Consider the following 15,145-nt stretch of genomic DNA (forward strand, 5'->3'; position numbering starts at 1 on the left):
ATTATTGGACATTCAATGTTGCTTATGATTTTGTTTATTGCCTTGCATTGTTTATTCTGTTATTATGTTAGAATTGGATTGTTTTATAAAATTGTGGACCAGATTCGTGGTCATACCAGATTGGTGGTCAAGTTAGGCCAATGTGTCCCTTGGATCCAGTAATTAGGGCAAAGCTGTGTGCCTTGCTCGGGGTTAGTGCGTGACTGATCAGCAGCCTAACCTTGGTTTTTAAAATGAAATTATAATATCCAATTCTAAATCATTATTCATTGTTCACTTGATACCATAGCTCTTTTCACTTGATGATCATTATTCTCAGTCTTGTTAATGTGACTTGCTGAGCTAGTTAGCTCATTTGTGCGATGTTGTTTATATTCTTTTCCAGTTAAGAAGGAACCTGTTGGTAGCGAGGATCCCCAATCCAGTACGAGAGCTAGGGGTCCAGGTTGATCGAGTTAAGCTAGCTGTCAGCTTTTAGAATAGTTTAAGTTTATAAAGTTTGTAATAATGTTTAATATTCAGTTGTAAGTTTGAATAGTTGGGATTTGGGCGTTTGTAATATAAGTGTGTGTGTGTGGCTTGTGTGCATACTTTAACCTGCTGCAGTCCGTGGTAGTTGGTAAGTAGGGTCACTGTATATTATTATTATCTTTATCATTGTTATAGGCAAGTTATAAATAAGGTGTGTGTGTGTGTGCAGACCCCAAACTTCTGACCCGGGTTTGGAGGGCGCCACAGGCTATGCACTTCCTACCACTTAGTTAAGTAAAATTAGGAGGCTAGGTCTTAGGAAAAAGTGGAGTTGTCTGTGTGATGTAGTTACCAAGGTATTTTCTGGTAAAATAAGTAACTTTAATTTTATCAATACTACAATGCTTAACATGCTTTACATGCTACTTATTGATAAATACTATAATTTTAGTGATGCCATCATGTTTGAGTTAGGATACAAGTTAGAGGAGACCAAAAAGAGATCTAGGCATATTTATTATGCTAGATTCCTTATGATTATTGCTAAACTTGTATGTGAGGATCTTGTGATTGAGAACCCAACCAACAAACTAGATTGTTGGGTTCAAGAAAGAAGAATTATTGCAGATTTAAACAGAGCTGATAACCACAAGGAGGTGCCCCTGGTTTATTTTCCTATCATGGAGGTCCCTCAGGTAAGTGAGGTAAATGCATCTGTCCCTACTCATTCTACCTCTCAAATTTCTTTACCATTGACTGTGGCTATGGCATCTGTGTCAATGACCCAACAGATTACCCAAGCCACAAAATCCAATACCTTCAAAATCCAAGTCAAAGAAGCCACACTCTGGTGTCTCTCAAAAGATGCAAGTTTTAAAATCTATCAAAACCAAAGAGGGGAGTGTGAAGGAGGGTAAAATTGGTGAGGGACAGGTGAACATCAAAGAAACCCTAAGAATAAGGTTGGAGAGGTGAGGGAATCCCAGCTTAGCCACACTGCAGTTTCCCAACAAACTGTAGTGATTAATAAGGACATTAGCTCATTACTAGTTGCATCCTCCCAAAAGGATATAACTATTGAACAAAGCTCCCAGCCAAGAGCACATGCCAAAAGGGTAAGGGACACAAACTCACCCAAAACCTATGCTAAAAAGAAGAAATCCATACACATTGGTGATACACAGGGTGCATATATAGTGCCTACTGCAGTCAAAGAGTCAGTACATGCACCTTCTCAAAGTCAGTTTGATGTGTCTCCTGGAAATGTGGAGTCACAACCAAAATCTCTAATAATTGAAGCACCTCACATACAAAACTCTCCCACAAATTCTCTGGATGTGGATATGATTCACACATCAACTCCTGATTCCCCTTCTTTAACTCTGTTGGGAAGCCAAAATTCAGTGCAAGTGAGCATCATCTTTTAGATGATTTGTTGGCTCACTTGCCAATTCTCTCAGGAACTATTGAGACTTCTGTGCCTAAATTATCATAAATCTCCACAGAATCTATAGTTTCTACTCCAAACTCTATCATTTCTTCTATTCCGATGGATTTTGTTCATCCATCGACTAGTGATTGTATCTCGACGGATATGCCTAACAGCAGTCATCCGTCGGCTATCCTAACTACTACTTCGATGGATGTTCCTCATCTGTCGGTACTCACTACACAAGCTGAATTTTCAAGAATTTTTACAAGTGTAGATGAGCTAGTAGTAGGGAGTGAAAAGAATGAGAGGCTGAGTTGCTCTCAGGAAAAATGAGAGCAAATGAGAGAAACTATGCAGGAAATTTCTTCCAGCCTGGCAAAAGCGAGTGAGGGGAGTTCCACCTTAATAGGTGAAAGTGAGGGTGGTGAGCCAAGGGGAGACCTTAATGCAAAAAGAGGGAGAAAATGAGAGAAAAGCAGGTACAGAAGAATGGGAAGAACCCATTGTAAGTGAGTTAATGGATGTCAATAAGGCTGAAAAAAAACAGCTAATTCAGCAAGAATATCAAGCTGTTTTAGACTCTGTTTCTTATGAGGCTGAAGAATTTACTCATCCTGTCTCAGCATATCAAGTACTAGCTGAACAGGACAATGTGGCTGCTGAAAGGATGCTAAATTTGGTGCATACTACTGCTTCTATGCAAAGGGCCAAGGATGCCATCACAACCATGCCACCCAAAGCTGATAATAATGTTGATTATCCATCTGGTGGCTCTGAAGACATATTTGGGGATGAAGATGATGATAAATAAGGGTTTATGGACATAAGGGGAGAAGCATGCCCTAGCTCCAGTTCCAACACTCCATCCTGGGTGTTTTCCAAGGAATGTGATGAGCAACACTTCAAGTCCACTCTCTTCCATACCATTCAACAAACTCAGACAGCTCTTCAAGCCACCACCAATGCCAACACCAAGAAGCTTCTTCAAGCACATCTCAATTCTCTCCAACTGCACAAAATTCAGTCTCTTCAACACAATCTGGATGTGCCTGCAATCAAAACAGAAATAGATCAAGTCAAGCAGGATGTTTCTGAGAGACTGGATGCTAAGTTTCCCAACACAACCATGCTTGACATAAACAGACAATTAAGGAAGAATACTGATCTAGCCATCAAGGTGGACTCCCTGGATAAAAGACTCAAGATACTGGAAGCATCCATAACTGCAATTCATCTACATCAAGCTCAACAGACTCAACTCCTGCAGAAACTGGTGGCTGCACAACTCCCTACCTCTACTCAACTTGATGCTATCACGAAGGGGGAGAAAGAAGATTCCATTGTCCCAGTTAGTCATGGAGATTCAACAAGTGAGGGGGAGCAAGTGTTAAACATTCAAATCAGTAAAGTAATTGTTCCAGCAATTGCTTTCACAAAGCCACCATCTTTGGACAACATTGATCTCATCCAATTAGCAGATGCCAAGTTGAAGTCAAATGAACATCTCAAACAAATTGATGTAGTAGCTGTTGAAAAAGCACTAGATGCATAGTGGCAGAAGCTTGGTGAAAACATCAAGGAAAAGTTTGGACAAATAGAGAAACCAGACATGATCTTTCATCACTCATCTTAAGTCAAGAAAGTTTCAGTGAATGAAATGAGTCGGGGTAATATGGAAAAGGGCCAACCTTCATGCAAAAATACTCCAAAAGCCAACTTGGTTTTGAAGCCCAAAAGAAACTATCCAAAGTCACCTGACAAAAATCCCTTGGATCTTATGTTTGAGACTCCAAGGCCAGATGAAAAGAAGCTGTTGGTATGGTCCATTGCATTCTTTAAAGATCCAACTGACTATGTTCTAAAAAGAAAAATTGCAAAGACGTACAAGATTGGAAAAGAAATATGTGTGGTGGCTGGACACCCTCAGTTTGTAGAAGCCAAGAAGGAAGAAAATGAGAGAATTAAGAAAGAAAAGAAGCAAGCTGCTTTAGATGCTAAAAAGCTCAAAAAAAAGAAAAAGAAAGCTGCTATATAAGCCAAACTCCAAGCTGTGAAAACTGCAACTGAGATTTCTGAAAAGCAACCTGTGGTATCTGAAGCTCAGGATCAGAAAATGCTCAAGAAACCTCAACAGATAAAGAAGCCAAAAATCAAAATAAAATGGGACTTCAGTGATGAGGAAATGGAAGATTACATTCCCAACCAGTCTACATCTACAACTCAAACATCTAAGCCATCTGTGGTGCACAAGGAATTTCAGATGGATCCTACAAGGAACTTTCATGGTGAGCCAATAGTTCCCAAAGATGAGCCAATAGATTGGGATATTTTGCCCCTTACTAAGCTCAATTTACCAATTTTCAACAAGCTAAAGAAGACTGGGATATTTTGCCCCTTTCAGATATAAATCTTTACATTGATGAGCTAGAAGAAGTAAAAGAAATTAATGCTCATAAAAATCTCCCTGAACGACTAGTATTCAATTCCAAGGCTGGGAAAGAGTTCACATGGCCCCTTCACAGGACTCTTCTAGAGAGCTGTTCTGTTCTAATAAAGATCTTCTCATCCTTCAAGAAAGATTTTGGATTCAATGTGACTGATAAGAGAATGATTCTAAAGAAGATAGAAGAACTAAGGAGTAGTAAAGCCTCAGATGCACTACCAAGGACTCTAACAATTCCCTTCACGGGAAACAGAGTGCACTTGAGGCCCTACTGGCTGATGTTATTCAAGGATGAAAAGGGTGTTAGGAGATTCTTCAGATTAGAGGACCAATTGAGCATCTCAAGCAATGAGACTCTATTGAAAATGCAAGAAAAGGTGGATCTATCAAATTCTGAAGAACTTGAATTTCACAGACAACTCCAAAATCAAATAGAAGAAAACAACATAAAACTTGGGAAGAAATCAAGACAATCAAGGAAATAGAACAAATCAGCTCAGACTAGAGGAGCACCTTGAAAATGATTGTGAGAACTCTTTGTACACTTTATTTTGTTCAATTTTCAAATAAATTGTAGCACTTACCAGTTTTATCTACCATAATTCAATCTATACATTTAGGGTGTTTTGTTATCATCAAGTGTCTCTTAATTTATGGCTATAATTCCAATAAACATAAATTGGGGAGATTGTTAGGAATATGTTGTGAACTTGATGATAAGTTAAACAAAACACCATAGTAGATTTAACTTAATGTTTTGTACCTCTCGACGGATGTTCTACAATAGTCCCAACGGATGAATAGTCCCGACGGATGACCTTTGAACATCCATCGATAGTGTAGCTTATGTAATAATAAGTCCTGTAGCACATATCTGCAAACAACAATGTATTAGTTGAGTAGATTCTGTAGGATTCTTTAAGTCATGTTGACTACTAGTTTGATATACAGAATAGGGTGAGTAATTGTAAATATAAGATGTCTTGTAATTCTGTATAAGTGAAATAGAGTCAAGTGGCAGAAAGGCTCCTTATGGATGATCTACAAAGGCTCCCGACAGATGATCAATAAGGAAACCGACGGATGACCAATGTAGTCCTCATGGATGAACAAATTCAAAATAGCTGTTGACAGTGACAATACAGTCACATGCGTCGGGTGTTTACAAATGGAATGTGGCATCCTAATTACAGGATTTAGATAAGAAAGAAGCACTACCATTTCCATGCATATATAAATATATTCAAAGATGTTGGACAGTGTAATGAAGCAGCATGAAAATAGACTAGAAACAATTTTATTTTAGTTGTTTGTCTTTTTATCATGTAACTTGGTAGTATATAAACCAAGTGTAGCAAGTAGAACAAATAACTAAGATAGCAAGAATTATTTTCAGAGAGATAGAAAAAGCTGTATTTGTTAAACATCTCTTTGTAATTCTGCAAGTCCATTTGTAAGCAGCTGTGTGCTATTCAAGCATAACAGAGTTCGAATCTTAATATACATATCTATGGTGGATAAGTTCAAATCCACCAGAAAGTTTTAAAGCCTTGTGTTTTAATTTCTTTGTGTTTGATTTTTACATCTATATCATTCCGTAATACAGAAAATCTACACACTTATATTATTAAGTAAGAACACTCTTAAAATCTGAAAAAGAAACCAGAATTACATTCAACCCCATTCTATAATTCTTGTTGCATTGTTTGGGAATAACACCTTCTTTCATACACTTGAATGTGTTCAAGTGTTGATGCAAATTCTTTACATTGTGCACTGGAGAGAATGCTCTTTTCAATAGAGACACCCTGTTGAGAGGATGCCCCTAGAGTATGTACTATGCCCTCTTTTGCAACTACATCCTTTTGGGAGGATGTAGAGGCAGCTAGAGTGGCCATCTCAGATTTCTTTTCCTTCTTTGGTTTCTTGACCAGGTTGGACTCTATTGGAATTTTATCCTCACCACTCTCATTTATCACTGTCAAGGGTGCCTGCTTTCTCTTCTTTTTACTCACTTCACTCTTTTGAGAGGATGAAGTGGTTGGTTTCCTAGCTTCTAATGGTAATGAAGTAAGGGTTTCATTTTGGGAAGGCCCCTGTTGGTGTTCCTATGTTTGTTCTTCCACAGGTACGGAAACCATAAATGTATTGATTGTTACCGTAGACCTCATGTCAGGCATAAGGTAAGGGTAAGTCCTGAATCTCTCCAACATAAATGGCGTAATTCTGAGACTTCCAGGAACCTTATTTTTAGTAATAAGTGAACCAAATAGAACTTTGGACACTTGCTTACATTTTCCTATTTTTTTCCTATCTATACCATTAAGTAAATGAATGTCATGTACTTTATGATTTAAAGCTGACATTATAAACCTAGGAAAAAAGATTTCCTTACCTCTTGATGTCAAAGGCATTGTTAGCCTGGTGCTTAGCTCCTCCAAAATCAAATGTCCTAAATTGAGGTGTCTATTGTGAGCCATGGAGAACACCAACTTCTGAAAAACCCTTGAAATATTGTCATACCATGTCTTCCTACAGGTGAAGGCCCTCACAATTGAGTCGAAGAGGAAAGACCATTCCCTTCTAAAATATTTCTTGTTAAGGCTTGCCAAGTTGATCCTCTCACTGTAGTTGATAAAGGTCCATGAAATCAGCTAGCTCATCTTAAGTTGGAGCCTCCACCAGATTGTCAGTAGGGATTCCCAAAGCCACATTGATATCATTCTCAGAAAACTCCACATATTGGCCTTGAATGGAGTAGTTAGCCACCATTGATACAGCTTGATTCTCTTGCACCATTGTCCTCAACACAGTTGTGTTCCAGAAATCACTAAGAACATCCAAGTACATAATTGGATTTTTAGTTAGAGCACCTGCAAAGTATGTCTCAGAAAGGAACTTCATAAAACTTTTAAAGCTATCAGGAGGTTGATTTGCATCTGTAAATGCAAGATAGTTGGTTCCTACCTTTGGAATAAAAGGTCTAACTGTGTTTGATTCCATCTGAAGTGTTTGAATTTGAGTGAGTAAAAAATATTTGAGAGAAAGGGTTTGAAATGAGAGAAAACGGTTTGGATTTGGAGAAATTAGGTCACTTAGAGATCTCGAAGGCGTAAAGAGGTGTATGTGGAGATGTCTGGGTATTTATAGTAAAAGGTAAATGACTTATCGAAAACTCAAAATAAATGTTTGGAATTTTGTTATTGAGAACTCATATTTAGAGAATAGATACATACCGATATGTCATTTTCCTGACTCTTATCGAGAACTAGAAAATGACTTATCGAGATATAAAATAAATACCCAGTTTGTCCCGACTGAAGTGAATTTTTCCAATTTTTTATTTGAATAAATCAAAATAAAATCAGAATGATTTTCTCAAAAGTATTTTACCAAAATAAGTATTAAATTATGCTATCTCATTTATAAGTTGTTGATAAGTCTAAAATTTATATTTGTAGAGAACTCTGTGAATTATCATCACTTATCGAGATCTCTAAAATGATTTATCGAGAAGTCATAATAATGCTTGTCGAGAAGTCCTTCGAGAAGTCAGAAAAATGACTTATCGAGAACTCACTTGAGAAGTCTCAAAATGACTTGTCAAGAAGTCAGTTAGACTTATCGAGAACTCAGTTCTCTCTATACTATTGTTCTTTTTTATTCAGTCTTATACTAATTTCACATATTGAAAATGTAAATTAACATTTAGACAGTTTTCTCAAAATTTGAAAAATTCCAAGCTAAATTTTGAATTTTGAAAAATAAATATAAAGAGATTTCTGAAATATTTATAACTCATAAAAAAGATTTCCAAAATATTTATAACTCATATTCCAATTTATTTCCAATTAAATCAAATTAATTTTGATTTATCAGAAATCAATATGCTGTAACACATTAGCTGAGTTATTGTCTTTAGGATTAAGAAATTAACATTCCAATTTCACCAACAAGTCTAGTAAAAGTTGCTTCATCCAAAGGTTTAGTAAAAATGTCAGCTAATTGATTTTCTGTTGGAACAAAAATGACCTCAATGGTACCATTTACAACATGTTCTCTAATAAAATGGTACCTTACATCAATGTGCTTTGTTCTAAAATGATTAACTGGATTAGCAACAATAGATACAGCACTACTATTGTCACGCATAATGGGAACTTTATGTAATATTAGGACATAGTCAATTAGCTGATTTTTAATCCAAAGCACTTGAGCACAACAACTTCCAGCAACTATGTATTCAGCCTCGGTTGTGGAAGTTAACACAGATTGTAGTTTCTTGCTATACCAGGATACAATTCTTTGTCCAATAAATTGACATCTTCCACTAGTGCTCTATCTGTCAACCCTGCATCCAACAAAATCTGCATCTGTGTATCCAACAGCTTCAAATCATGTTCCCTTAGGATACCATAATCCCAAGTTTGGAGTCCCCTTTAAGTATCCAAAATTTCTCTTCACAACCATCAAATGTGATTCTTTTGGATTGGATTAAAATCTTGCACACAGACATGTTACTAATATAATGTCTGGTCTACGAGTAGTCAAATATAATAAAGATCCAATCATTACTCTATAACCTGAAATGTCTACACTTTTTCCTTTCTTATCTTCATCCAACTTTATAACTGTAGACATATGTGTTGATGAGAGTGAACAATCAACCATACCAAACTTCTTCAATAAATCTTTAACATAATTGGTTTGGACGATGAAGATTCCATCACTTCTTTGACTGACTTAAATTCCAAGAAAGTAACTTAACACTCCCATCATACTCATTTCATATTCACTCTGCATGAGTTTTGAGAATCTTTGAGATATATTTTCATTAGTAGAACCAAAAATGATATCATCCACGTAGATCTGAACTAGGATCATATCACCACAATTTTGCTTGTAGAATAGAGTCTTATCAATAGTTCTTCTAGTGAATCCATGTTTAAGAAAAAATTCTTATAGTGTGTCATACCATACTTTAGGTGCTTTCTTTAGTCCATAGAGAGCCTTGAGTAATTTGTATACAAAGTTTAGAAATTTTGTATCTTCAAAGTAAGGTGGTTGTTGTACATAAACTTCATCTTCCAATTCACCATTAAGGAATGCACTCTTTACATCCATTTGATACACTTTAAAGTTTGAATGTGCAGTAAATGCAAGAAAGATTATTATTGCTTCAAGTCTTGCAATTGGAGAAATTTTTTATCATAATCAATTCCTTATTCCTGTAATTAGCCTTCTTCAACCAACCTTGCTTTGTTTCTTGTCACAATTCCATTTTCATCCACTTTATTCATGTACACCCACTTTATTCCAATTATACTTCTGTTCAACTTTCAAACTTTGTTTTTTTCAAGCTGACTTGCATAGAAAATATCCAGTCAGGATCAAGTAGAGCTTCCTCAGTTTTCTTAGGCTCAATTTGTGAAAGAAAACATGCATGTAGACCCTCATTAGCAGTTGCACTTCTAGTCCTCACTCCAGCATTTGGATCACCAATAATTACTTCTCCTGTGTGACTCCTATCCCATTTCCTGGTACGAGTTTGTTGCCTAGAATTTTCTGCATCTTCTTCACTATTGGCATGACTTGTAGAACTTTCTCCTCTTTCTTCCCCTGAGTTTGTGCTATCAAATTCAGGTGTTTGAGATGAGCTTCCATTCTCATGATTCACTTGTTCGGTTGACTCTTCATTTATTCTGTTGCTTGTGTTGACTTCAGCTTTATCTTCAGAATCAGTATCAATGTTGAGATTTTCAAATTTAAGGGCCTCAGCTTCATTATCATCAAGGCATTCCAAGCCTAGACACTTGTCATCATCTAAAGTCACATATGTGCTTTCCATATTTTCTTTTGTTTAAGCGCATAAACTTTGTAAGCAGTTCTCTCCAATGAATACTCCCAAGAAATTGCTTCAAAAACCTTAGAGTCAAATTTTCTCACATATTCAGAGTTGTCTTTTAGAACATATCACTTACTTCCAAACACATGAAGACATTTCACAGTAGGATTTCTTTTTGATAAGATGAAGTAGGGTGATTTGACAAGATTCTTGTTGATGAGATATATGTTTTGAGTATAGCATGTAGTATTGAAAGCTTCTTTCCAAAAACTTGTTGGCAATTTGACATCTTGCAGCATTGTTCTAGCAGCCTCTACTAGTGTTCTACTCTTTCTCTCAACTACCCTATTTTGGTGAGGTAAGCACCTAAGAATTCTTGAACAATGCCCTTGTCTTTGCAGAATTCAGTTAAAGTTACATTTTTGAATTATGTGCCATTGTCACTCCTCAATCTTTTCACATAATTCTGATCTTCAACCTGCTTCTCAATCTTCTTGATGTGTTCAATTATGATGTATGGTGTATCATCCTTAGAATGCATATATTCTAGCCATGTGTACCTTGAGTAGTCATCCACCATTACAAGTGCATATTTCGTCCTTGAAATTGATAAGACATTAACTGGTCCAAATAAGTCCATGTGGATAAGTTGCAAATGTGCACTTATGGAATTCACAGTTTTACTCTTGTGACTTGATTTCTTCATTTTTCCTTTTTGACAAGCCTCAAAAACTTCATTATAAGCAAACTCCAGATTTGGCAGTCTCCCACTAACTCCTTTTTAACCAGGGTGTTGATTGCCTTGTAATTCAGGTGAGAGAGATTTTTGTGCCATAACTTGTTTTTCTCAACAGATGCCTTGGTGTAGAAGCAACATATCACATCCTCATTTGCTGAGTTTAAATCTGTAATAAACAAGCTTCCCTTTCTTGCTTCTTTCAAAGCAATTTCACCATTCTTTTTGTTGATTATTGAACAATCTCATTTATCAAAAGAAATATTGAATCCTCTATCTGTGAATTGACTGACACTCGGGATATTTACTTCTAAACCATCCACCAGTGCTACATCTTCAGTGACAATATTTCCAGAAACTAAATTACCATCTCCCATTGTGAATCCTTTGTTGTTGTCTCCAAAAGTCACTAATGGGTCAGCCATCTCTTCAAATTGTGATAGAAGGGCCTTATCACATGTCATATGTCTTGAGCATCCACTATCCATGATCCATATGACCTTCTTTTCTTTTCCCTGCACACAATGAGGATTAAGTGTATTTAGCAACCCAAACAGTGTTGGGTACTTTCTTCTTGTTAAGAGAATTTGCAGAATTAGAGTGAGTTGATTCAAAAGGAACAGTGTGAACAGATTGCTTTGCATTTTCCTTTTTGTCTGTAGATCCAAAATTAATATATTTCAAATCTACTTTCAGTTTATGACAACTTGTCATCACTTTTATGTTGCAAGGTATGCAATCGAATTTGTCACAGAAGGAGTAAGGGCCTTTTGCATTTGCTTCATTGTACTTGCAGGCTCCAACTTTTGGCATGCTAACATCATTTTTATAAAGGTGATTTAGATGATTTTTTGATCCACATTTCTGACATTGCTTTCTGGGGGAATCTGCAACAAATGCAAAGTTGTTGATTTTGTTTACTCCTATCTTGCCATTCATGTTCTTTTTTTCCTTCCTATATTCTCAGTCTTGAATTCCTTGATAGGTGTCTTAGGGAGTTGGTTAACTATAGGCTTCTTCTTTCTTTCAGAAGCAGGAGTGGCTTCCTTATTTTTAATTTCTTTATCTTCATCTGCAAGTTCTTGCTTGATGACCAACTCCTCTTCACTGAAATTGACTTCACATGCCTTGAACACAGGTGACTCCTCTTTTCTCAGCATAACTGGGACATCTTCATTTGAAATTATTTTGCCTCTGTCACTTTCAATTTTCTTGTTGTTGTTCAAGGCATCATAGTCAAGACCAATTGTTATGTTAGCACATGGCTTGTTCTTCTCATGGTACTAACAAACTAACTTAGAAGCATTCCTGAAAGACTTCAACTTCACTTCATTCTTCCCTATCTTTTCCCTCAACACAACTTCTATTTCACTAGCACACTTCAGCTTGTTCTTCAAATATTCATTTTCCTGCTTGACAATTTCAAGCTCAACAAGCTGCAGTTCCAAATATTGCTTATCAATCTGAAGCTTCTCATTAGCTTTTGACAGCCTACCAACCTCCTCAATAGATGCCACCATGTTAGTATGGATGTGGAACATTTCTATGCTCATCTTTTCAACAGTCTCTTTATATTAACTTGTATTGAAATCACTAGTGGTAAGAGTTGGTACCTCTTTTTTTGATGAGGATGACTCTCCTTGCTCCAAGGCCATGAGTGCATAGTTTACAAACTCCTCATCTTCATCATTATCAGAATCATCCCAACTCTTTCCTTCTGCAATATAAGCTTTACCCTGTTGCTTCTTCAAGAGAGCTTCATACTTTTCCTCCAACTCCGGATAAGCTTTATCCTTTTTCACTATCTTTGGCTCCTCAAGGTTGAGCTTGTTCAATTGAAGCTAATGCTATGCTGCGTAAGCCCTGCTCCCGGAAAGTTCCCTGCCGAGCTTGTTCTTCACTATTGGCATGACTTGTAGAACTTTCTCCTCTTTCTTCCCCTGAGTTTGTGCTATCAAATTCAGGTGTTTGAGATGAGCTTCCATTCTCATGATTCACTTGTTCGGTTGACTCTTCATTTATTCTGTTGCTTGTGTTGACTTCAGCTTTATCTTCAGAATCAGTATCAATGTTGAGATTTTCAAATTTAAGGGCCTCAGCTTCATTATCATCAAGGCATTCCAAGCCTAGACACTTGTCATCATCTAAAGTCACATATGTGCTTTCCATATTTTCTTTTGTTTAAGCGCATAAACTTTGTAAGCAGTTCTCTCCAATGAATACTCCCAAGAAATTGCTTCAAAAACCTTAGAGTCAAATTTTCTCACATATTCAGAGTTGTCTTTTAGAACATATCACTTACTTCCAAACACATGAAGACATTTCACAGTAGGATTTCTTTTTGATAAGATGAAGTAGGGTGATTTGACAAGATTCTTGTTGATGAGATATATGTTTTGAGTATAGCATGTAGTATTGAAAGCTTCTTTCCAAAAACTTGTTGGCAATTTGACATCTTGCAGCATTGTTCTAGCAGCCTCTACTAGTGTTCTACTCTTTCTCTCAACTACCCTATTTTGGTGAGGTAAGCACCTGAGAATTCTTGAACAATGCCCTTGTCTTTGCAGAATTCAGTTAAAGTTACATTTTTGAATTATGTGCCATTGTCACTCCTCAATCTTTTCACATAATTCTGATCTTCAACCTGCTTCTCAATCTTCTTGATGTGTTCAATTATGATGTATGGTGTATCATCCTTAGAATGCATATATTCTAGCCATGTGTACCTTGAGTAGTCATCTACCATTACAAGTGCATATTTCGTCCTTGAAATTGATAAGACATTAACTGGTCCAAATAAGTCCATGTGGATAAGTTGCAAATGTGCACTTATGGAATTCACAGTTTTACTCTTGTGACTTGATTTCTTCATTTTTCCTTTATGACAAGCCTCAAAAACTTCATTATAAGCAAACTCCAGATTTGGCAGTCTCCCACTAACTCCTTTTTAACCAGGGTGTTGATTGCCTTGTAATTCAGGTGAGAGAGATTTTTGTGCCATAACTTGTTTTTCTCAACAGATGCCTTGGTGTAGAAGCAACATATCACATCCTCATTTGCTGAGTTTAAATCTGCAATAAACAAGCTTCCCTTTCTTGCTTCTTTCAAAGCAATTTCACCATTCTTTTTGTTGATTATTGAACAATCTCATTTGTCAAAAGAAATATTGAATCCTCTATCTGTGAATTGACTGACACTCGGGATATTTACTTCTAAACCATCCACCAGTGCTACATCTTCAGTGACAATATTTCCAGAAACTAAATTACCATCTCCCATTGTGAATCCTTTGTTGTTGTCTCCAAAAGTCACTAATGGGTCAGCCATCTCTTCAAATTGTGATAGAAGGGCCTTATCACATGTCATATGTCTTGAGCATCCACTATCCATGATCCATATGACCTTCTTTTCTTTTCCCTGCACACAATGAGGATTAAGTGTATTTAGCAACCCAAACAGTGTTGGGTACTTTCTTCTTGTTAAGAGAATTTGCAGAATTAGAGTGAGTTGATTCAAAAGGAACAGTGTGAACAGATTGCTTTGCATTTTCCTTTTTGTCTGTAGATCCAAAATTAATATATTTCAAATCTACTTTCAGTTTATGACAACTTGTCATCACTTTCATGTTGCAAGGTATGCAATCGAATTTATCACAGAAGGAGTAAGGGTCTTTTGCATTTGCTTCATTGTACTTGCAGGCTCCAACTTTTGGCATGCTAACATCATTTTTATAAAGGTGATTTAGATGATTTTTTGATCCACATTTCTGACATTGCTTTCTGGGGGAATCTGCAACAAATGCAAAGTTGTTGATTTTGTTTACTCCTATCTTGCCATTCATGTTCTTTTTTTCCTTCCTATATTCTCAGTCTTGAATTCCTTGATAGGTGTCTTAGGGAGTTGGTTAACTATAGGCTTCTTCTTTCTTTCAGAAGCAGGAGTGGCTTCCTTATTTTTAATTTCTTTATCTTCATCTGCAAGTTCTTGCTTGATGACCAACTCCTCTTCACTGAAATTGACTTCACATGCCTTGAACACAGGTGACTCCTCTTTTCTCAGCATAACTGGGACATCTTCATTTGAAATTATTTTGCCTCTGTCACTTTCAATTTTCTTGTTGTTGTTCAAGGCATCATAGTCAAGACCAATTGTTATGTTAGCACATGGCTTGTTCTTCTCATGGTACTAACAAACTAACTTAGAAGCATTCCTGAAAGA

This window comes from Apium graveolens, chromosome 1, assembly GCF_009905375.1.
Source record: "Apium graveolens cultivar Ventura chromosome 1, ASM990537v1, whole genome shotgun sequence".
NCBI lineage: Eukaryota > Viridiplantae > Streptophyta > Magnoliopsida > Apiales > Apiaceae > Apium > Apium graveolens.